Genomic DNA, 24,065 nt, shown 5'->3' on the forward strand with positions numbered 1-24,065 from the left:
TCTAAAGTCCTTCAGGGCCCTGCCTGCGTCTGCTCCTGGGCACCCCACCTGCCTCCCGGCCCCCTCGCCGTCTCCCGGGCACCCCGTCCTCCGCCCGGCCGCCCTCGCCGTCTCCCGGGCACCCCGTCCTCCGCCCGGGCACCCCGTCCTCCGCCCGGCCGCCCTCGCCGTCTCCCGGGCACCCCGTCCTCCGCCCGGCCCCCTCGCCGTCTCCCGGGCACCCCGTCCTCCGCCCGGCCCCCTCGCCGTCTCCCGGGCACCCCATCCTCCGTCCGGCCGCCCTCGCCGTCTCCCGGGCACCCCGTCCTCCGCCCGGCCGCCCTCGCCGTCTCCCGGGCACCCCGTCCTCCGTCCGGCCCCCCTCGCCGTCTCCCGGACACCCCGTCCTCCGCCCGGGCACCCCGTCCTCCGCCCGGCCCCCTCGCCGTCTCCCGGGCACCCCGTCCTCCGCCCGGCCGCCCTCGCCGTCTCCCGGGCACCCCGTCCTCCGTCCGGCCGCCCTCGCCGTCTCCCGGGCACCCCGTCCTCCGCCCGGCCCCCTCGCCGTCTTCCGGGCACCCCGTCCTCCGTCCGGCCGCCCTCGCCGTCTCCCGGGCACCCCGTCCTCCGCCCGGGCACCCCGTCCTCCGCCCGGCCCCCTCGCCGTCTCCCGGGCACCCTGTCCTCCGCCCGGCCCCCTCGCCGTCTCCCGGACACCCCGTCCTCCGCCCGGGCACCCCGTCCTCCGCCCGGCCCCCTCGCCGTCTCCCGGGCACCCCGTCCTCCGCCCGGCCCCCTCGCCGTCTCCCGGGCACCCCGTCCTCCGCCCGGCCGCCCTCGCCGTCTCCCGGACACCCCGTCCTCCGCCCGGGCACCCCGTCCTCCGCCCGGCCCCCTCGCCGTCTCCCGGGCACCCCGTCCTCCGCCCGGCCGCCCTCGCCGTCTCCCGGGCACCCCGTCCTCCGTCCGGCCGCCCTCGCCGTCTCCCGGGCACCCCGTCCTCCGCCCGGCCCCCTCGCCGTCTTCCGGGCACCCCGTCCTCCGTCCGGCCGCCCTCGCCGTCTCCCGGGCACCCCGTCCTCCGCCCGGGCACCCCGTCCTCCGCCCGGCCCCCTCGCCGTCTCCCGGGCACCCCGTCCTCCGCCCGGCCCCCTCGCCGTCTCCCGGACACCCCGTCCTCCGCCCGGGCACCCCGTCCTCCGCCCGGCCGCCCTCGCCGTCTCCCGGGCACCCCGTCCTCCGTCCGGCCCCCCTCGCCGTCTCCCGGACACCCCGTCCTCCGCCCGGGCACCCCGTCCTCCGCCCGGCCCCCTCGCCGTCTCCCGGGCACCCCGTCCTCCGTCCGGCCCCCCTCGCCGTCTCCCGGACACCCCGTCCTCCGCCCGGGCACCCCTTCCTCCGCCCGGCCCCCTCGCCGTCTCCCGGGCACCCCGTCCTCCGCCCGGCCCCCTCGCCGTCTCCCGGGCACCCCGTCCTCCGCCCGGCCTCCTCGCCGTCTCCCAGGCACCCCGTCCTCCACCTGGGAACCCTGTCCTCCGCCTGGCCGCCCTCGCCGTCTCCCGGGCACCCCGTCCTCCGCCCGGCCCCCTCGCCGTCTCCCGGGCACCCCGTCCTCCGCCCGGCCCCCTCGCCGTCTCCCGGGCACCCCGTCCTCCGCCCGGCCCCCTCGCCGTCTCCCGGGCACCCCGTCCTCCGCCCGGCCCCCTCGCCGTCTCCCGGGCTCCCCGTCCTCCGCCCGGCCCCCTCGCCGTCTCCCTCCGGCCACGCTGGCCCAGGACACGCCCCTCCCTGCGGCTCCCTCTGGACCTCTCCCCGATGCCCCTCACTGTGTTTCCTCACTTGTTGGGGGTTCTGCTTCTCCAGCATCTGTCTTCAAAATTGCCCCCATCCTGACCCTCCCTATTTCTCTTCTCTACTTACTTTTCTCCAAAGCTTAAGACTCCACGGACGTATGTCATCTTTGTGTAGTCACTAATGCTCTCCTCCCCCTAAATTCCACGAGGGTGGAGATTTTTGTCTCTTTGTCATGGCTGTGTCCTCACTGCTCACGTTTGTGCCTGGCAGATAGTAAACACTTATAGGTTATTAATAATTAATTGAATGAAAAGTACACGCTAAAGATGTACGTGCTCATCACGTGAGTGAATGAATGATAATTAACAGAGCATTGCCAAAGTCATGAAATCAACTAAGACATACAGAGTTTCTATTGTGGGTCTAACCTGATCTATAGTATATATAACAGATACGATCTCTGGTCATGTGGAACTTGCAGTCTACTTGGGAAAAACAACTGATCCAACAATCACAAAAAGCATCTCATTACAAACTTGGGACTGCTAGGAAGAAAAGGAACATTCTGAGAGTGTAGCTCCCTTAGAGAGAACTAGGAAGACTTCTTGGAGGTGTAGCTCCCTTAGACAGAAGTAGGAAGCCTTCTCAGAGGAGGTGGCATTTGCACTGAGATAAGAAGGTTTGGATGGACAGAGAAAGGGAAGCTTGGAGACTAAGGAGAACATCTGTGGCAGGAGAAGCTTCCAAAGCAAAGCCCCACCCCCAAACTTCTAGTCCAGTGGGTGCGGATTAATCATTTACATCTTACTGCTCCAAGATCATAGTGAACCTTGGAACTTGATTTCTGATACTTACTATTGAGCTCAGTTTTTGGCTGCCAATATTGGTGATGATTGTGATTCTTTTCCTAATGGAGATGGGAACCACCTCCAAACTCAGGAATCTGATTAAGTATTGGAGACTTCAGAGTTTATGCAGTATGTGGTTGGGTTTTTACATCCTCATCCTTTTTTGTTTTCTTCTTTTTGCAGTCTTTCAACACTGGCTGGTCATTAAAATTTAGAGCTCACCCTGGGTTAAGTGGATGATTTCCTGGAAAACAGCTGGTTGAGCTTCCCCCGCTTGCCTCTGAAATAAACATCCCCTTTGGAGAAAGGCTTTCTTCAGCGCCTTCCTGCTCAGCATCTTTTTTTTTTTTTTTTTTCAATTTACATTCCTGTTTTGCTTGACTTCTCAGAAGAAATCTAGAAGAATAATCACTAAAATGACAGCCCAAGGTTATGATGCACTGTTTAGCATCCCCAGCCCTGGGAGCTAGGCACTATTCCTAGAAGAATAATCACTAAAATGACAGCCCAAGGTTATGATGCACTGTTTGGCATCCCCAGCCCTGGGAGCTAGGCACTATCCCTATCTTGTATTAAGAGATGAGGGCCTGAAGCTCGGAAAGCCATGTGTCCCACACCAATAAATAACTACAAAATGGCAGAGGCGGGCCTTATGTCCAGGCCAGTTGTCTCAAGAACTCATGCTTTTAATCATCAAGTCACAAGGCCTCCTTGACCTCAGATTTGAAAGTCTCCTCTTAACTTTAATTTCTCCAGCTGTTAGATGAAGGCGTGGAAACCAAGGTTCTAAATCTTTCAGTCCACGTTTAGACCGGGGGGTTGGTACTTTCTCTTGCAAAAGCAACCAACTTTGGCTGATTTGTGTTGAGAAGAGTTTAATGGGCTGATAGTCACAAACAGGAGGGGAACTGAGAGCTAAGGAAGAAAGAAAAAGGGAGCGAGGGCTGGAGAGGGAGGGGGGCAGAGAGACCGAGGGCCAGGGCTGTCTCGTGCATCCGGGGAGCAGGTAGACGTCTCAGAAATACTCTCCCAGAGTGGGGGAGCTGCGGTGTGGTCTCCACCCTGCCTCACTCTGGTGGAGATGGACCGTCCCGCTGTCTTGGCTGTGGATTCATCCCTCGGCTAGGAAAGGGCAGGGTGTCTTGACAGTCCCACTGATGTGATTCACGGCGGGGTGGGTAATTCCTCAAAGGACAATCAGGGCACTGTAACCCAGGCAAAGAGAAAGAGATGCTGGGTTCCTCCAAAACAACTGACCCCCCTGTAACTTCTCAAAAGATTGGAAGTGAAAACTCGGTTTGGTCTCGATTAAGGCTTTTGCTAGGGCTTCCCCAGTGGCTCAGTCGGTAAAGAATCTGCCTGCCGTGCAGGAGACCCCGGTTTGAATTCTGGGTCAGGAAGATCCCCTGGAGATGGAAATGGCAACCCACTCCAGTATTCTTGCCTGGAGAATTCCATGGAAGGAGGAACCTGGTGGGCTACAGTCCATGGGGTCGCAAAGAGTTGGACGTGACTGAGTGACTGACAGTAATCCACTCGTGGTGGGGGTGGTCCTCCTTCTCAACCTGATCACTTCCCAAAGGCCCACATCTCCTAATACCATGACTGGGGATTCGTTTTCAACACAGAAATTTGAGAAGGGGAGGAACACACAAACATCCAATCCAAAGGGCAGGTGGGAGCCAAAACGTCACCTCTGTGGCTGATAAATCTAGATATCTGGGAGCCACTGGGCTACCCCCCCTGGACCCCAGAATGAAATGAATCTTCCAACAATTCCAACACAGGAGCAGAGGACAACTCCCCTGTCCACGAAAAGACAGGGAACAGAGGACAGCTTGATTCTGCCCCAATTTACCTACTAGGTAATCCTCTCTCCTCCAGGAGAGGAGTCGGGGAAGGGCAGAAAAGGCCAGGAGTTTTAGGCGATGGGCTCTGTCCACATGGATGGAAGCGCCAGTAAGCAGAGAAGGCCCTTTCCCGAGCTTCCTGACCAGCACCAGGGGGCCTGGGGAAAGTGCACGGGGGTGTAGACCCTGCGCTGATCACCGTCAGAGAAGCATGACTTGATACTCGGCAGCGATCTACTGGTTACATTTTCCCAGCTGCAACTAGAAATATTGCCATCACTCAGGACATGACACCAAAACACTTGGTTTTGAAGGGTGGAAACTTTTGTCAAGGACTGAAAGTTCTCTTAGAATAGAAACGTTAAAAGCCCCAGAAACAAAGGTACAATAATTATCAACCTGATGACAGTCAAAGCTGGTTGCCTCACTGCCTCACACCGAATGGACTGACAGAACAGTGGCTGAACTTTGGGGGCTGAGGCTACGTTTGATTTTCTGCTCCACTCCTTGTTTAACCGTGTGAACTGAGGCTTGTTGATGTCTCTGGACCTCATTTCTGCAACTTCCATTCCACAGGTTTTTGGGTGAAGATTCTGTAGAGATAAAAAATTTCAAACTCACAGACCACTTCCTGGCACAGAATAAGCTCCTAACAAACCCTAGCTCGTGCTCCTGTGATGATTTTTTGTCATTGGTGACAATGGTTCGGGTCCCCGTGTTGCCATTCTTTGTATTCACTTGCATCGTCCTCTGGTGGTTTGTGCAGCAGAAACAACCCTGAAAGAGAAATCCGGGGACCCAAGTTCAAGTCCAGGTTTTGGTACTTTCTAGCTACATGTTAGTTGGCAAAATCACTAGACCTTGTTGAGCCTCAGTTTTCTCATCAGTCATGGGTGACATAATAGAAAGGCTTAATTTGAACTTGGAACATGGCCTTTTCTTTCCTTGGGACATTCTTTTCTTCATCCCTTTATTTATTAACAAGAGTTCAGCCAGGATCTCAGCTCCTCTGCCTGTCCTCAGGGCAGCCCCGCCCCGCCCCTCCCGGATGCACAGACTTTAACGGGCAGCATCCTGCATGCCAGGCTTTTCTGGGGGCTCAGTGGTAAAGAATCCGCCTGCAAAGCAGGAGATGCAGATTCGATCCCTGAGTCGGGAAGATCCCCTGGAGAAGGGAATGGCAACCCACTCCAGTGTTCTCGCCTGGAGAATCCCACGGACAGAGGAGCCTGGCGGGCTGCAGTCCATGGGATTGCAGCTGAGCACGCACGCACACTCTGAGTGCCAGACACTGTTCTCGAGGCAGAGTGGTGAATTAGCAGGATATGGTCTCAGACTTTGAGAATCAGAGGAAAAGGTCAAGGGACTCTTCTCCGTGTGGCGTCCCCGGGGGTCAGCCCGTCTCCCTAGCCAGGCTGGCTCTGTGCTGTGGACACAATCAACGTGATCCAGATCTAGGAACACGCACACTCTCTCTGCCACCTTCTCCCTGCACCAGGGACGTTGTGAAGCTACTTGTCAGAGTCCAGCTGATTATGTTAGTACATTGAACTTCCCCAAGAAAGTTCTCCCAGCGTCACGCCTGCTCTCCACCCCAGAGGGAGATTATTGAGATTGACTAACAAACCTCCTTGTGGCATCACTGAGCCATGGGGCACCAACGTCCTGACTCAATCAAGATGCCTTGCCATAGGCAGACACGTACAGAAAACAAAATAAGACAAAACCAGCCACATTCCTTCTCACTGTTCCTGCTGGGACGCCCTTGACCGACTTTGCTGGGCAGGCAGGCTGCAGGCTGAGCTTGGCCTAGACATGCTTGGCCAGCTGCTTGTTGTCTCTCAGTAACAGTGCGGCCTTGGGCAAGCAGTGCACTCTCTTTAGGCCTCGGTTGCCTCGCCTTGTCTGTGAAATGGGGATGATGGCATTTACATGCTAAGATCACTATGAGGGTTAATGGAGACAAAGTATGAGAAGCATTTAGGGTCACGCTTGGGGCATTGTTGCTCAGTAAACACTAGGTATTATTATTCCTGTTGAGGACTCATGTCATTATTATCACGTAGGAAAAAGACCAGAGTAGTTTGATAAAGATCCACCACTCAGACAGTGGATGGCCTGGAGTGAAATCTCCCCTGCCCCGCCTGGCTGAGTTCTGCTCATTTCTGAGGTCAAGGCTGTAATGTCATCTCAGTTATTTTCACCTTGGCTACACATTGGCAGTACCTGCGGTGCCTGTACAGTTTGTGACGCCTGGTCCAGCCTCCAGAGGTTGATTCAACCAGGTGCCCCCTGGCCATGGGGATTTTTAAATGCACCCCAGGAAACTCTCGAGTTCAGCCAAATCCCAGAGAATTACTGCTCTTAGAGGCAGTGGAGCGCAGTAGCTGAAAGCACAAACCTAGAGCTAGACTGCTGGGGTTTGAATCCTGGTTCTGAGAGTCACTAGAGGTGCAACTTTTTGTTAAGACTAATGCCTCAATTTCCTCACCTATCAGATCAGTTCAGTTCAGTCGCTCAGTCGTGTCCAACTTTTTGCGACCCCATGAACCGCAGCACACCAGGCCTCCCTGTCCAATAAAATGGGTTTAATAATAATAGCAGCACCTACCACATAGTGTTGAGAGCAAATGAATTAATATGTGATACTATTAGATTTGATCCCTGGGTCAGGAAGATCCCCCGGAGAAGGAAATGGCAACTCACTCCAGTACTCTTGCCTGGGAAATCCTATGGACAGAGGTTGGCTATAGTCCATGCTGTTGCAAAAGAGTCAGACAGGACTGAGAGACTGAACTGAACACTTAGTACAGGGCGCTGTAGTAAGACTTTTAGTTATAATTCCTTTAACTTCTCAACCCACGAATATTTTACCACAATAAAATATGACAAAATTTCCCATTTAACAATGTTAAGTGTACAATTCAGTGACATTCGGTATATTTTCAGTGTTATACAACCATCACCACTGTCAATTTTTAAAACTCTTTTATCATCCCAAATAGGAACTCTGTACCAATATAAATAACTCCCCCTTCCTTGCAGCTCCTGGGGATCTCAATTACACTTTCCTTCCCTCTGAGTCTGCCTATTCTGTGTTCCTTCAGATTAGGGACATCATTCAATGTTTGTTCTTTTGTGTCTGGCTTATTTCACTTAGCATAATGTTTTTGGGCTTCATTCATGTTGTAGCATGTAGTAGTTTCCCTGTCTTTATAGCTGAGTAATACTCCATTGCATGTTAACACCTCTTTATTCACTCACCTGTTAGTGAACACGGGTTGCTTCCACCTTTTGCTTATTGTGGATACTGTTGCTATGAGCCCTGGTGCACAGGGATCTGAGTCCCTGCTTCCCGTTCTTTGGGTGTTTGCCTGAGGGTGGAGCTGCTGAATCGTATGGTGATTCTATTTAACTTTTACAGGCTTTTCACATGGGCTGCACCATTTTACATCCCCACCAGCAAGGCACCAACATCCTATTTTTTCCACATCTTCACCAACACTTAAAAAAAAAGTAATAGTCATCCTAATGGGTGTGAAGTGGTATCTCATTGTGGTTTAGTTATAATTCCTTTTGATCTCGTCCAAAGTAGATTATCCATCACCTATTATTCACTCGCCCACAGCACACACAGCTCTTTACTCTCACGCTGCTATCACAGCGTGTCCTTCTGCTTGTTGAGTGTCTGCCTTGCTGGCAGTCCAGGGCTGGGCCAACTGTGGCCTGAGGCTGCAGGTCAAATCCTGCTGCTGTTTCTGTATGATCCATAAGCTAAAAATGATTTTTACATTTTTCTAACTGGTTAAAAATGAAATAATATTTCATGAAATATAAGAATTATATGATATTCAAATTTCATTATAAATTGCCCATAAAGTTTTATTGGAACATAGCTATGCCCTTGTGTTTACATGTTGTTTATAACTGCTTCTGCACTACAAAGGCAAAGTTGAGAAATTGCAACAGGGAGCATATGGCCTGTAAAGCCAAAAATATTCACTATCTGGCTTGTTTATATATAAAGAAAAGGATTTGCTGAATCCGGCCCTAGACCCTGAACGTAGAACAGTCACCCTGATGTCTCCACAGTACTGGCCATGGAATTTGTTGATTCCATCTTTCATGCTAACTCCAGACACAAAAATAAATTTGAGATGAATCAGAACTAAATGTAAATGCTAGAACTAGAAATCTTCTAGAAGATTAGAAAAACTTCTTTGTAAACTTGGGTTAGGCAAAGATTTCTTTGGACACAGAATCACAAAAAAAATTGAACAATAAAAAGTTTCTGCTTGTCCAAAGATACTAGGAAGAAAATAGACAAGCTACAGACGGGGAGAAAATTTTTATACCTGTATGGGATAAAGAACTTTCATCTAGAATATACAAAGAATTCCTACAACTAATACAAGACAAACATACATATTAAATGAGCAAAAAACCTCAGACACTTCACTAAAGGTCTAGGCAAGCTCCTTTGTTAGCATATTTTTTGTAAAATAAGTAATGATCCCCTACATTTTAAAATATGTAAAATTCCATATACTAAGATACACTGACAACATTTAGAGGAAATGCAAAAACTAAAGAGTGAGATAAATTTTATCCCTGGAAACTCAGTTGAGACAGGTTTTGAAGTTGAAATAAATGTGTAAGAATTTAGTAATTTTTGAAGTTGAAAGAAAAGTTTCAGAATTTAGTATCTTCATGGTCTAACTTGTAGTGTGCTCAGCACTCTGCAGGTGTGCAAAAGTGTATTCATGAATAAATTCATACTGATGTTTATGAGCTTTAACCTCCTATAAGAGTTAACTCTAGTTTTCATGCCTATTTTTACCTAAAGCCAAATACACTTAATTATTTGAAGATCTTTAAAAAAGATATAAGCATGGCCAATCAGCCCCTGAAAAAGTACTTACCATTAGTCATCAGGGAAATGCAATTTAAACCCACAATGAGATACAATCAATTCACATATATTAGAAAAGCAAAAAAAAAAAAAAGAAGAAGAAGACAAAGACATACGCAAAAAGCAGTGGGTGCTGATGAAGGGAGGGGCCCCCACATCCACTCTGGGTCTGTTAGTTAATGCCTCACAGAAGTACAACAGTTGTGGAGAACTGTATGGCAGTTTCTTATAATTCTGCTCCTCGGTATTACCCAAGAGAAATGAAAACAACCGTCCACACAGCAGACTTACACATGGAAGTTTACAGCATTTTTATTCATAACAGCCACAAACTGGAAACAACCCAAATGGCATTAACAACAAAACAGATCTTTAAGACTAAGGTGCATTCACTGGATGTACCTACTCAGTAATAAAATGAAAAGAACTACTGATACATGGAATGACACAGATGAATCTCAGAATTATGCGAAGTGAAAAAACAGACCCATCAGAGCACACGATGTATGATGCTGTTTATATGAAAGTCTAGAAAAACTAATGTAATTTATAGCAACCAAAGCTGATCAGTAGTTGCCTCTTGGGGGGTGCAGGGTGGTAGTTGGTGTTGCCCGGGAAAGGACAGGAGGTAATAAATACATTCTGTGACTTGTTTTGGGTGGATGTTAATTACAGCAGTGTATATAATTGTCAAAACTCAGAACAGTTGAGATCTGTGCTCTGTATGTAGAGCGAACAGCTGAACTTGAAACAGACCATCTCCCTTTATAGGTGGGCCAGTCTCTGAGGGTCAGCCTCTCCTGCCCACAGTGAAGCCTGTCAGGTTTGCAAAGGAAAGGGGAAACCACGGTGCTCTGATGTCTGCCAGCTGCCAATGGCCGGGCAACTCATTTCCTGTTTTAACCAAAGCTCTGGCGTGAAGGAAAATTACGTGATCACTCCTCCTCTGTGAGCCCCGGAGCTTGGACACTAGAAAGCCCATTTCCTGGTCTTGCAAAAAATACACCAAAATACATAAAAAGACAGTTCCCTCAGCTAGAAATGCCTTCCACCTGCTCCCAGGTGGAAACTGCTGGTGGCTGCCCCCCCAACATCCCAGGACGCCCCTCCTCTGGCTGACTAGCCGGAAGCCCACCTCCCCCATTAGGCTGCATAGACTCCCTCTGGATGAGCCCTGGGGTTCCAGCAGGCAGGCAGGCGGGAGACACAGAAGCAGTGGCTGTTTCTGCTTTTATTTTTAGAGCGTGAATGAAACCAAGCTGCCTCGCTGAGGCGAACTGCTCAGACCTCTTGATTCCTATAAAGCTGAGGCCAGAGTCGGAATCTTTCCTTCTGGATGCGTTTCCCAGGGCTGCTGTAACAGCAGCACCTCAAACATGAACCTTAAAACAATATAAACTTGGGAGCGCCCTGGTGGTCCTGTAGTTAAGACTTCACCTTCCAGTGCAGGGGTTGTGGGTTTGATGCCTGGTTGGCGAGCTAAGATCCCATGTGCCTTGTGGCCAAGAAACCAAAATGTAAAAAACAAAACAGAACAACACTGTAACAAGTTCAGTTAAGACTTTAAAAAATGGCCCACATCAAAGAAAAAAAAAACCACTTTAAAAAATACACACTTATCTTAACAGTTCTGGAGGTCAGATGTCCAACCTAGGCCTCTTTGGGCTAATGATCAAAGTGTGAGTGGGGCAAGTTCCTTCTGGAAGTCCCAGGGGAGAATCTGACTCCTTGCCTCTTCCAGCTTAGAGGCATCCTGGTTCCTTGGCCCCCGGAGCCTCCCTGCATCTTCAAAGCCGGCAACATGGATCCCGTCATGACTTGCTTGTGGGGCTGTGCTCTCCCGCTTTAACACTTTCAAGGGCTCTGTGATTATACCGGCGCCACCCGGATAATTCAGACTTCCCTCCCTGCCTTCCCTGTAGGCCGACTCCCTACCATCTGCTGAGGAGCAAGCTTGGTTCCAACTGCAAACTCTATTGCCAGTGAAGGTGACGTATTTCCAAGTTCTGGGGGGTTAGGATACGGACCTTTCTGGGGAGCCATCAGTCTGCCAACTATTAATACACTCCCTCGATTCAAGTTCGACTTCAACTCCCAACTTCCTCACTCTCTTCAAAAGGACCTGGGTTGATAGCTCAGTTCTGAGATTTACGAGTATGATAACTCCAACAACAGCGGCAACAATGACAGCGACCGTACATTGGGAACAAGATGTAAAAGCAGGCACTGGGGACCCAAGGTCTCATCTGATGCTTCCAGGACCCCTGTGGAGTGAACGGGCTTCCCTGGTGGCTCCGTCATAAAGAACCTGCCTGCAGTGCGAGAGACCTGGGTTCCATCCCTGGGTAGTGAAGGTCCCCTGGAGCAGGGCATGGCAGCCCACTCTAGTACTCTTGCCTGGAGAATCCCATGCACAGCCTGGCGGGCTGCAGTCCATGGGGTCGCGAAGAGTCAGACACGGCTGAATGACTACACACATGTGTGGATATCGTCACCCTATCACAGATGGCGAAACTGAGGCCCAGGCAGTATAAACAGCCAGCCCAAGTTTGCTTAGCTTTTAAGGGGCCAATCCAGGATCGGCACCTAGTTTGTCTGACTTCAGGGTCTTTGGTCTTAACAGCAGATGTCTTAATAGCAAACCTCTATGACATCGCCATGTTACCCTTTTTCTGAGCAGACATTTTATATGAGGATTAAAGGTAATGTCTGTTGGGTGCTTAGCACGTATGTAGTAGAACCCATGACATGGATTCAGGGTTATTCCGAGATAGTCCTGTTGCCTCTTTATGCCTCTCCTGTTCCTTCTTTTCATCCATCCATCCGAGGCAACTTTTTAATTGTCTTCAAAGTTCTGTAAGTTAGGATCTAGGTTTCAAGTTCAGACGACGACTTGGGTTCAACTTCTGGTTTTAGCTGCTTCACTTTGAGCCCATAGCACCTCTTTAAGCCTCAAATTCTTCCCCAGTTGTAAAAGTTGGCATGTAATTATTTCTACCTTATCAGGTTGTTGGGGGAATTAGAAACAGCCCCATGCATCCACATAACTCATGGTTAAGTCATGGTTAAGTCAACCTCATGTGTCTACTACTGAAGTGGGTAATGTGAGTGAAGAAAGTATGACCTACGTTCACATGGATCCTCTCTGTCTTTAACACACACACACCAGCTAATGACATAAAATGGGAAATTAGGAAGGACTTAAAATGGGAGACCAAGACAGTTGATAACGTGATTCCAATTTGTGGTTAGGAAATCCGTCAAGGATTTCATGTTCTCAAGGTCGACGTGTTCTCAGAGAAAGGAAGGATTCACTGAGAAAGAACGTGGAATGTGGAGTGAATCACACAGGCTGTCATTGCCTGCAGCCCTCTAGGGGCCCTTTGACCATCCTGCTGGGCTATTTTAATCACCAGATGTGGTCAACCACAGCCTCTCACACACAGCCATTCACATACAAACGTCATGATTTTTCACCATATCTGTCTCTGCCTTGTCTAATATTCACTTATCTTTTTCTTTAAATCAATCTACTACTTACTATTACACTGCTAATATTAATAGCAAGAAAATGATATTAATACATAGTATTTCTTACTACTTACCTACATTTATGGGCTTCCCTGGTGGCTCAGGGGTAAAGAATTCGCCTGCTAATGCAGAAGATGCAGGTTCCATCCCTGGTCAAGGAAGATCACCTGGAGAATGAAATGGCGACTCACTCCAGTATTTTTGCTTGGGAAATCCCATGGACAGAGGAGCCTGGTAGGCTACAGTCCTTGGGATCACAAATAGTCGGACACAACTTAGCTACTAAACAACAACAAACAAAAGCAAAAAGTTACATTTATAGTGGAAGGAAACTTTGGCACCTTAGTAAATGGGAGACTGATTCGCTTGCACAGGCAGAAACTATGAAAATAACAACACGACTATGAAACGCATTAAGTAACTTGGTGCATCCCGTCATCCTGTATCCCAACAGCAGTCGGTGTAACGTCCCTGGGGAAGGCCTCTGCTAGGGAAAGCGCTGCGGAGGATTCTGCGTCTTCAGGAATTTGTTGCCTGAACTTTCTGCTTCCCAGTTTCTTGTCAGTAGGCCAGGACTGCCATAGCCACCACTGCTGAGAAATGACTGAGCTGAGATGTGCGGGGATGTGCACCAAGCCGGTCTGCGTCGAGTCTGGATTCTCACGCCCCTCTGTGCTGCCTCACCGGGGCAGAGAGCCATCAGGTCAGCCAGCGCTTAGGAGGAGGTCCGGGGGGCGCGGACGGAGAATCTGTGGGCCCTGAGCGCGGGACCCCCTGTGTGAGACACACTCCCTGTGTGAGCGCACCCATCCTCACAGCGGACTGTGACGGAGGTCTGCGTGTGGTTCCCACTTACAAATGCGGACGTGGAGCCTCAGAACCTTTAATGAACTTGCAAGTAGTCGATGGTGAAGCTGGGTTGGAACCCAAGCAGTCTGTCTCCAGAACCACTGTCCCCACAGTTTTATCAAGGCATCCTACAGACAGCAAGATGTTTATGTCACCGCCCGTGACGGTTTCCGCGCGGCATCTGAACATCTATCAGTCCGACGCAGGTCTTACCTAGCCGCCGCTGAGCCCCACCTTGCTTGATGTCCTTTTAAAGGTAGAATGCAGATGACTTTGGTCTTCTAAGAGATTAACCTACCGGGAAGGTGCCCATCCATTCACTCGCCATCTGGAGGCTGACTCTGCCAGGCACTGTGCTCAGTCTCAGGAGAAGGAGAGGACTCGGAGAGGACCGATCACACCGACCACGTCCGCACCCGCACCAGCATTTCCAGCTGCGGGCGTGCATGTCCCCTCACCTGTAAAGGAGGCTGACTGCAACTCCCCACAATTTTTTTTTGTCTTAATTCATCTTATGGAGAGAATTTTTTGGCTGAGTGTTTACGGAATAATCTTCCTCATTTGCTCTATTCTGTTGAGTTGACGAGTATCACGATGCTTTCCATGCTTTCATTTGTTTTGCTGCCTGTAAAAAAGAATACAGTCCCACAGCCCCAGACCTAGGGGCCAGGGGTGCTGTGTAAGCCAGGCTCTTCCAGATTTTTAGATATGTTTTGTTTACACTGAATATCAAATAACACATGAATACTTCTTCGAAGAAAGGTGTGAATATTCATGCCACCTGGGATCATGAAAGCCCTCGGGTAAATTCAGAGGAGTCCACATTTGCTGTCAAACGAGTTTTATGGATTCTAGATTTTGGACTTGTGATTGAAGGGTTATGAATAGGACCTGGTATAGTGGAAAATTTGGGAAAGCATAATGATGTATTAAAAATGAAATAATCATATTGACAAGAGATCACTACTGACATTTCCATGTATCTTTTCTAATTCATCGAATTATCAAACAATATCATTATTTTTTTATATAATTTTTATTTATTTATTTTTGTCTGCACCAAATCTTTGCTGCTTTGCTCAGGCTCTCTCTAGCTGTGGCGAATGGGGGCTATCCTTGGTTTCCTTGTGTGGTCTTCTCACTGCGTGGCTTCTCTCGTTGCGGAGCACAAGCTTGGGGTGTGTGAGCTTCAGCAGGTGCAGTGTGTGGGCTCAGTAGCTGTGGCTCCAGCTCCAGGGCTGAGCTCAGTAATTGTGGTGCGTGGGCTTAGTTGCTCCGTGGCATGTGGAATCTTCCCGGACCAGGGATCAAATTCAGGTTCCCTGCATTGGCAGGCGGATTCTTATCCACTGCGCCATCAGGGAAGTCCTAAACAATGTTATTTTATATGTCTGGGCCAGTGGTTTTCTACCAGGGCTGATTTTTGTCTGTAAAGGACATTTGACAATATTTGGAGACATGTTGGTTATTGCAGCTGCGTGGGTGGAGAGGTACCACTGACTTCTAGTGGGTAGAGGCCTAGGACGCTACTAACCATCCTATAATGCACAGAATGGCCCCACAACAGAGGACGATCCAGCCCCAAATGTCAGAAGTGCCGTGACTGAGAAACCTTGTATAGGTTCTGGGCCTACACAACAAACAACAGCAAAAATACCCATCTGTTTACTATGTGTTTACAAAGTGTATATAGATATACACACAGACAAGTATAAGCATTTTACAGATTTGGTATTCTTCAGTATATGTTGTTGTTGTTTCATCAATAAGTTGGTCTGACTCTTTGCAACACTGGACTGTAGCCTGCCAGGCTCCTCTGTCCATGGGATTTCCCAGGCAAGAATGCTGGAGTGGGTAGGCATTCCCTTCTCCAGGGGATCTTCTCAACCCAAGTATGGAACGTGCGTCTGCTGCATTGGCAGGCAGATTCTTTACTGCTAAGCCGCCAGGGAAGCCTCTCTACAATATTTAGGTGTTTATTTTTTTGGTCAATTTGGGCAGCTTGTAGGATCTTAGTTCCCCGACCGGGGATCAAAGCTGCACCCCCTTACTAGTGCAGAGGCTTAACTGCTGGACTGCCAGGGAGGTCCTCAGAGTTTTTAACTTACTGTTTCATGAACATTATCAAAACTTCTTTAAACGCATCAATTTCATGGCTATAAAATGTTCCTTCAGAAAGATGTGAAATTGATTTTTTTGGCCATTTCTTTAGATTAAAATTGATGTTTTCATTTTTTCCTATTATTTAAAATAGCACCATGATAAATATCTCTACATCTACATCATTGGTGTCATCTCTGGTTATTTCATTAGATTTGAAGGCTTGGGATGGATTCTAGAAGAGAGGTGATTGAGTTGAAGGGTATAAACTTAAAATATCCTTGATGTACATGATGAAACTGCTTTGTAGAAAGGTCCCAAGGTCCCTTTGGGACCTTTTGTAGAAAGGTCCCAAGTTTTACTTTGCATAGGAGCTTACAGAGTGAACTAACCCAGGAAGAGAAAAACAAATATTGTATATTGGTGCATACATATGGCATCTAGAAAAATGATACTAATGAACCTATTTGCAGGGCAGGAACAGAGATGCAGACATAGAGTGGACTTGTGGACACACACAGTGGATGGGGCAGAGACTGGGGCAGCAGTGACATGTACGCTCGCTGGTGTAAAGCAGGCGGCTGGAAGGAGGCTGCCTGCAGCACAGGGAGCACAGCTCCGCTCCGTGCTGCCCTAGGGGGGTGGGGGAGGGAGGGGGGCTCAAGAGGGAGGGAAAGTGTGTGCCCAGAGCTCATTCCCGTCGTTGTACAGCAGAAAGCAGCACAACCTGGGAAAGCAGCTATACTCTAAACGTTGTTTTTAATTAACAAATGTTAGAAGTCTTAGCTGTTAAATAACAAACAAAGCTAGTTCAAGCTCCCAACAGCAAAACTAGAAGATTCTGGTGACGGGAAAAGGCCTTCAGAGAGAAGGAAACAGTGTGCTGGGTTCGAGGGCAACTTCACATTTGAACCTGAATGAATCAGGTTTGCTTCCTCTCAGTCGGTTCCGGGCACTCACTGTAGTTTGATCATCCCAGCGTGCCAGCCGGTCGGTTCCAGTGCAAAGACTAGGCAACAAAACATAATTAGGAAGCGACTGAGTCCTGGGAAAACGCGGCAAAGGCTCAGAGTCAGAGCTGCGGGGCGGAAAACCCTGGGAGGAGGCGATCGCCGTTTCCAAGCACTGAAATTCGGTAACTAAAAGGCTAGAAGACGGCCTTCTTGGGGAGCTGGGAGTGGTTCAAAGGGTGTGGGATATATTTGGACAGTGAGAATTCCAGAGTGAGATCTCAAGATGGAACTTCCTCGTGGGTCTCTGTAGGCCTAATCTGTGGAGGGAGCGATAGAATTCCTTTCCAAGAGTTAGCAGGTGAGACAGTGAGAGAAATGCAAGCCAAACAGATGATGTGATTTTGTTCTTCAATGAGTGTTGCGTGAGAACTTAATACAGTGGGTAACCTTCTCCCCCCCCTGGGGTGAGGAGCTGTCAGCTCCAAACCGCACTGCAGGGAGGACCTTGATTTGAAGGGAAGAGAATTCACATTGTATCTGGGGCTACCCAACAACAACATCATTTAGAGTAGGGGTTGGCAAATTTTCCACAAAGAGACGGATTGTAAATATTTTTGGCCATGTTGGTCTGTGTCAACTGCTGACCTCTGCGCTGGTAGGCTGGAAGCAGTCACAGACAGTGTGTGGATAATGTGCATGGCTGTGTTTCAGTAAAACTTTATTTATATAAGCTCCGCTTATTAAAGCTTTTATTTAATAAAAGCTCCCTGCTCTGGAGACTTGGGAAAGAGTGAGGAGATTCTGAGAGATCTGAGCTCAAATTTCATCTCTACCACTTATTGGCTGTGTGACCCCAGACCAGTTAATTAACCCTTCTGAGCATCACTTTTCTTGACTCTAAAAGAGGACTAACTGGAGTACCCACCGTGAGTTTGCTCTCTGAATCAAATAGAACTATGCCTGAGTGGTGTTCAGCGTAGGACTCGGCACATAGAAGCCCTGTAATTGAAGAAAGGCCTGTAAAAGGAAGGCAGGTGTTACAATTCTTATCCCGTTGTATGTGGGTTTGTGTAACTGTTTTCTCCACTCAGTTTCTTTCTCCTCAAGCTCAAGGACCTGCTGCCTTGGCACATAGTGGGTCTCTAGAAGCAGCAGTAGGCACGTGGGTTTGGGTGCCCAGGGTTTAGCTGGGCAAGGTGGGGCAGGGCAGCAGGACAGGACAGGGAGGCGTTAGGCAGAGCTTTGTCTCAGCTGCGGTCCACCTTCGTCCCCATCCCACGGAATCTCGGAAGCATCCATGGCACCACAGTGTCACCTGGAGGCAGAGGGGCCGTCCCTTCAGACCCTGAGCTGGTCAGTTGGTTACTGGCTGTGAGCTGTCCCACGAGGGGGAGGGACAGTCTCCCAGGTGAGCTAGCAGCTTTCACACTGACGGCAGCTCCAAGGAGGAGCAGCTGCAGCTGCCCTGAGCAACACAGCAGCGGGGAAGGTGCTCTGCCTGTTAGGGAGATGGGAGGGCACAGCGCCAGCCTGGCACCCAGTGCTTGGCGATGGCTGGTTGCGTGAAGGATGCTCTGAGGTTGTGCCCTAACCACCCATGAGACCAGGCTGCTTACAGGAACAGGAAGAGGCACAGAGCCGAGGGGACTAACTCCTCGTCTCTCAGTTCAAGGGTGAGTCGTTTAGCCTAGAGGCTGGACCCAGGGACGGCGAGGACCTTGATGGGGCTGTTCTCATTCTGCAGGGACAGGAAGTGGCTTCTTTCCCAGTGACTCGTGGCATTTCCTTTGCCCAGAGGGGTGACTGGCATCATCTGGGTGACCGAACCCTGAGCTTGGCACTAATGGTGATGATGTCACAGTTAACACCTGCCCAGGTTCTGGGGTCCTAGCGGGAGTGTGGTCACATCCGAGCCCTGTCACTGGGGCCAGCTCACCCTGAGCCAGTTGCTTGGCGTTCCTAAGCCTCAGTTTCCTCATCTGTAAATTGGGGATAAATAATATTTCTTAATTCATAGGGTTTTTGTGAGTATTAGAGTTAATGCTCGTAAGATATTTTACAGACATCAAATGTCTGGCACCTAAGCAAAGTTGAGTGTGTGGTAAATTTTTTTTATTTTTTACTTTCTTCATTGTGGTGGTATATTTTGTTTTGTTTTGTGTTTTTTTTTTCATTTTGAGAAATGGTATTGCCAGCTCACTGTTTCTCCATTGTCATTTGCATATTACTTTGGATTTTTGCCATATCTCTCACCACCTAATATGCGTTAACTGACTCTTTACAAAAAGCCTTAAACACTGTGAACTTGCAGGTAAGACCAGTACAAGAATGGTGCAGATGAGCTAGTACCTGGCACATGGTGAGTCTGCTATAATGAGAGTCACTGTCATCAACATTGACATTCAGTGATGTGTTTTGCCCCATCTCAGACCTTTCTTTTAGAACCAGCTCTCTTGCATTCCCTCCAAAGATGAGGTCACATCTTTGCTCCTGCATGAGCTCATAGATATATTCTTATAGTGACTGGCTGAGCTAGGAATTCTGTGCATAATATCAGGGGATTTTCTCTTCCTGTTAAATAACCTGGAGTCTGACAGATTCCAAGGAAATGGTTACTCAGGGCAGAGTGCTCATGGCTGATTAGAAGGAGTGGAAATTCCCCTTCTTTGCCTAAAGTAACTGGAACTGGACCATGACAATATGAGCTTTGTTCAGGCTTGAAACAGTATCCTTTCCAAGTGAACTTGGTACGGAAATACTTACCAATATATGTTGATAGTTCTCACTGACAGGCTAGAAAAAGGTTGGTTCTTCTGTGTTTGCAGTTAAAAGGGCCATTGTTAGGAGCGATGAGCCCCAGAGGAGAGAACTAGAAGTAGGTGGACCTGGTAATATTGGATCCACCTGACTTCTCTCTCCGCTCCTTATCCCCGTGGGTTTCTTTCCTAGCGTACAAAAATTCAAATTCTGAGAGACACAGATGCATGGAACAATTTTATGGACTCTGTGGGAGAAGGTGAGGGTGGGACGTTCTGGGAGAATAGCATTGAAACATGTATATTATCGTATGTGAAACAGAACACCATTCCATGTTCGATGCATGAGACAAGGGCTCAGGGCCGGGGCAATGGGATGACCCAGAGGGATGGGATGGGGAGGGAGGTGGGTGGGGGGTCCAGGAAGGGGAACACATGTAAACCCATGGCTGATTCATGTCAGTGTATGGCAAAAACTATTACAATATTGTAAAGTAATTAGCCCCCAACTAAAATAAATAAATTTATAAAAAAAAAAAATTCAAATTCTGGAAACAGACCTGCTCTGCATTTATTTGCTTATTTTTATGACAAGTCTGTTTGTGACAACCTTCTCCCGGACACTCCCAAGCAGATTCTGAGGAAGTGCGAGAAGGAAACGCCCAGATTGTTCAAGTGGAGCAGAGTTCAGACTCCAGAGAAGCTTTAATCCCATGCCTGGAGCCGGGTGAGAAAGTTCATAATTACAACAAGGGCAGGGGTTCAGTCCGGGTCTGACACAGGATGAAAAGATCTGAGATTTGGTTTGGATGAATATTCTAACACTCAACTATGATTCTGACTACTGTAAACTTAAGAAAAAAGACTGGGCAGGATCTCCAGGAGGACTTCACTCTCTGTTTGTTTGTTTTTTTTTAATTTACTATCATTTACAAATGACAACCCACTCCAGTATTCTTGCCTGGAGAACCCCATGGACAGAGGAGCCTGGTGGGCTACAGTCCATGGGGTCACAAAGAGTCGGACACGACTGAGTGACTAACTTAACTTACAAAAATGTATTAAAGGCTAAGAGGAGGAGGGGGTGCAGGAATGAAAGTGGGAATTCATACATCAAAGGTTTTTTTGGGCTCCAAGAACTTCTGTTATTGCTGGTTATGTTAGCCAGCGCTAAGATTTTCTCAAGGCCTGAAGTCTACTGCATATGATTTATTAAGATGAAGCACCGTATCAGGGACAACTTCCTTCTAAAGGAAGGCGGTAGAGTAGAAAGGTCATTTTGATGCATTTTCCTGGCCGAGGGCTGGATCTGTCAGCTCCCTGGACTCAGGACTGCCAGCAGGGTCCCCTGGCCCAGCTTCAGAGCCAAGTGCTTAGGGCAAGGACTGGTTTCACCCACAAAAGGAGGCTCCGTGCTCTGGCCTGGAGCAGAGTGGCAGGTGGAAATTCAGAGGTCACTCAAGCCTCAATGCAGTTGCATCATTCTGCTCATTGAACACATCTATTACTCAAACTCTGTGACCCCAGCTTGGCCAGGGATAGTCACAGGAGGGAGAGCAAACGACAGTGTGTGTGATGCTGGTGATGGTGGTTCCAGCTCTCCAAGGAGCTTGAGCTGGAAGGACACGCCTGTTCTTCCCAGAGGAAGGGAGAGCCCCCTGGCTCCTTGGAGTATAAACACGGTCTACAGATTCATAGTGTTTTCTTAGACTGTGGCTCCTAAAGATAAGCCAACTATTGTGCATCTGGTGTTCAAAGACATAGTCACCTCTCTACTCCAGAGTAACCTTACATGAATGTCTAAGGAGACCTAGAAAAGAACTGACTTGTCAGTCTGGTTTACGAAGGGCTTCCCTGGTGACTCAGTCATAAAGAATCTGCCTGCAGTGCAGGAGAAGTGGGTTCGATCTCTGGGTTGGGAAGATCCCCTGGAGGAGGGAATGGCTACCCACTCCGGTACTCTTGCCTGGAGAATCCCATGGACAGAGGAGCCTGGTGGGCTACAGTCCATTGAGTCATAAAGAGTTGGACACAACTGAGCGGCTAACACTTTCACATTTTTCTTTTTCTGGTTTGTAATGGTAAGCAACTGGATACACATGAAATGGCCAGTTAAGAAAGAATGCATTCTGGATTGGGTATGTGCCTCAAGTATGTGGTCAGTCAGATTCTCACCTGGGACTTTTGTTAGAGGTATTAGGAAAGGTGTGTGTGTGCACAGGACTCACCAGCCATGAGGACCATTTAGGCCTGAAGCTAGATATGATCACCGTACATTCGTATGGAAAGAGTCTGCCTGAAAATGACAACAACGCAGAGGAAAAGAGACCCAAGAAATGGGGAACGGCATGCTCCTGCCACCGCATGTGACGCCGGGATCCAGCTGTGCCTGGGGTCAGAAGTAAATTTGGATGTGTCAGTCATGACAATGATGAATTCCTTTTTATTCCTAAAGCAGATTGACAGATGCTGCTGTTGCTTGCAGCTGCGGTGGTCTTGCTATTACCCCCTCCTCCATCTGATCTGAACTCTAAATGGATAGATAAATACTTATTTTGGTTAATGACCAAATTCTGCAATAGAGGAAATCCACTAATCCAAGAATTAAGTGCTAAGGATAGACTTTCATTCTAAGAAATTGGGCTGCTTCAACTATAGTTTGTTCAAGGGGAAACGGAAAGGTATTCTGCCTGCTACTGATAGTCATTTTTGGCGTAAGTTGGGACCAGAATGCATCCAGTTGCTATCAAACATTGATATCTATGATGACTACAAAGAATTTCTTAAACAATCAGTTTTCATCCCAGAAATATACACTTACCCTTTGAGTCACTGGTGGGCTAATCATTCTTTCTGCCACTTTGGGCTGGCTGTTCACCCAGATTTTGAGTTTATGACAAACGCACACTCCCAAATATCTATCCCCAGTGGGCCTCGACGTGATGCTCCGGCTTGTGGGACGTAGCCTTGCAATCCTGAGGCCTCAGCATAACCAGGCACCCATTTCCCATGGCTGCCCACTGAGTGAGTGCTGGTTTCATCACCAGGGGAACAGGCCTTCGACTTGTTTTTCTTCTAAAGATAATGCTTCACGCCAAGTCATCCACAGCATGCAACCAGGGACGAGGCTGAGATGTCTAGAGATGCAAAAGGGAAATTGTGTAAGCCAGTTGCATAACCATCACCTCCTGTTAGAGCTTGTGCCTGAGAAGACTGTCTTTCTCAGCCTTCCAGAAAGCTGTGTGCCCCCCGGGAGCGAGTTTGACAGGAATCTATCTTGAAGAATGTGGACACTAAACGGGTATGGGACTTGAGACCACAGAGAGTCTGAGAGAGGCCCAGCCTGTCCCTGCTTGATGAGACTTCCAGCATCTCAAGAAATAAAAATGAAGAACTGACAAAGGCCACCAAGAATTAGGGAATATTTTCAATGTCTACAGTGAATGAAATAAGAACTTGAGTAGACACACTAATTACTGCCCACCACAATGACACTGCGCTGTGTGCAGCAGTATAGGATTTATAAGACCCTGTATCTTAGGATGAACTACAGCCAGCATGGTCTGTGGCTGGCACACAGGTGGTGTTGTTCAACTGTCCCTTAGACTCCTCACTCCAGCCCTCCACCTCACTTTAATAATTTAAATTATTAAGAATGATTCAGTTGTGTCATGAGCCTCTTGCCTGCTTAGGCCTGGAAGTGAGCGCAGGGAGAAGCAGCAAGAACCGTCACTTGATGGGAACCCAGAGGAATCCAACGCTTGGTCTATGGCTTTGTTCCAACCAGCTGTGTGATCTTGGGGAAGTCATTGAACCTCTGGATTTCCCCATCTATGAAAAAGCGCTGGATAAGGGCCATACAAGTTCCTTCTAAAGTTTTATGATTACACCAGTTTCTTGTGAAGAGTCTAAGTACTAAGGGCAGGAGAAAAAAATAAAACAATTCCACATAGATTCAGCCTTTGCCAGTGGGGTGGGTGATAAGGATCAGGAAGTGTGTGTGTGTGTGTGTGTGTGTGTGTGTGTGTTGACAGCCTGCAAAGAAGATACTATACAACACTAACACTATACTGAGAGGGTAAATGCAATGACGAAAAACGCAGCAATGAAAGGAGACGGAGAGAGGCCCAGGAAGGCTCTTTGAATGACCACCGCTTCCCAGCTAATTTGACATTCTTTTAGCAAGACACTGAGAAAGGACGCACCATAGAGGTGGGCAGAGGACTCAGTGGGCAGAGGGGCCATTGAAGGATCTAATGGTACTGGAAATGACTCCTCGGTGAGTCAAGAGCAGAAGGTAAAGAAGAGAAAGGAGAGCAGTAATGATCAGAACTGGATTCCTGCAGCACTTCTGAGCGTGCCGTTAGGCAGGTCTGGATTTGAATCCCAACCCTGATCACTTATCAGCTGTGTAAACTTTTATCCCCTCTCTGCTCTGATCTTCCATCTGATCTGTAAGAGGAGACTCAGAAGAATCTCTGCCCTGTGAGGGT

At 48.8% G+C, this 24,065-nt stretch overlaps 2 long non-coding RNA genes across 2 annotated transcripts in view; one reads left to right on the forward strand and one right to left on the reverse strand.

Annotated features, from left to right (window-relative positions):
• LOC145532400 (uncharacterized) overlaps positions 1-24,065 on the forward strand; it is a 47,667-nt gene that overhangs the window by 2,289 nt on the left and 21,313 nt on the right. The window lies entirely within an intron of this gene.
• LOC145532395 (uncharacterized) lies at positions 9,674-13,701 on the reverse strand. Its single transcript, XR_014073192.1, has 2 exons — positions 13,256-13,701; positions 9,674-13,081 (listed from the first exon to the last, which is right to left on the reverse strand). It is a non-coding gene; the product is annotated as an uncharacterized LOC145532395 (long non-coding RNA).

Source organism: Giraffa tippelskirchi, chromosome 13, assembly GCF_054371585.1.
Source record: "Giraffa tippelskirchi isolate mGirTip1 chromosome 13, T2T-mGirTip1v1.2.pri, whole genome shotgun sequence".
Taxonomy (NCBI): domain Eukaryota; kingdom Metazoa; phylum Chordata; class Mammalia; order Artiodactyla; family Giraffidae; genus Giraffa; species Giraffa tippelskirchi.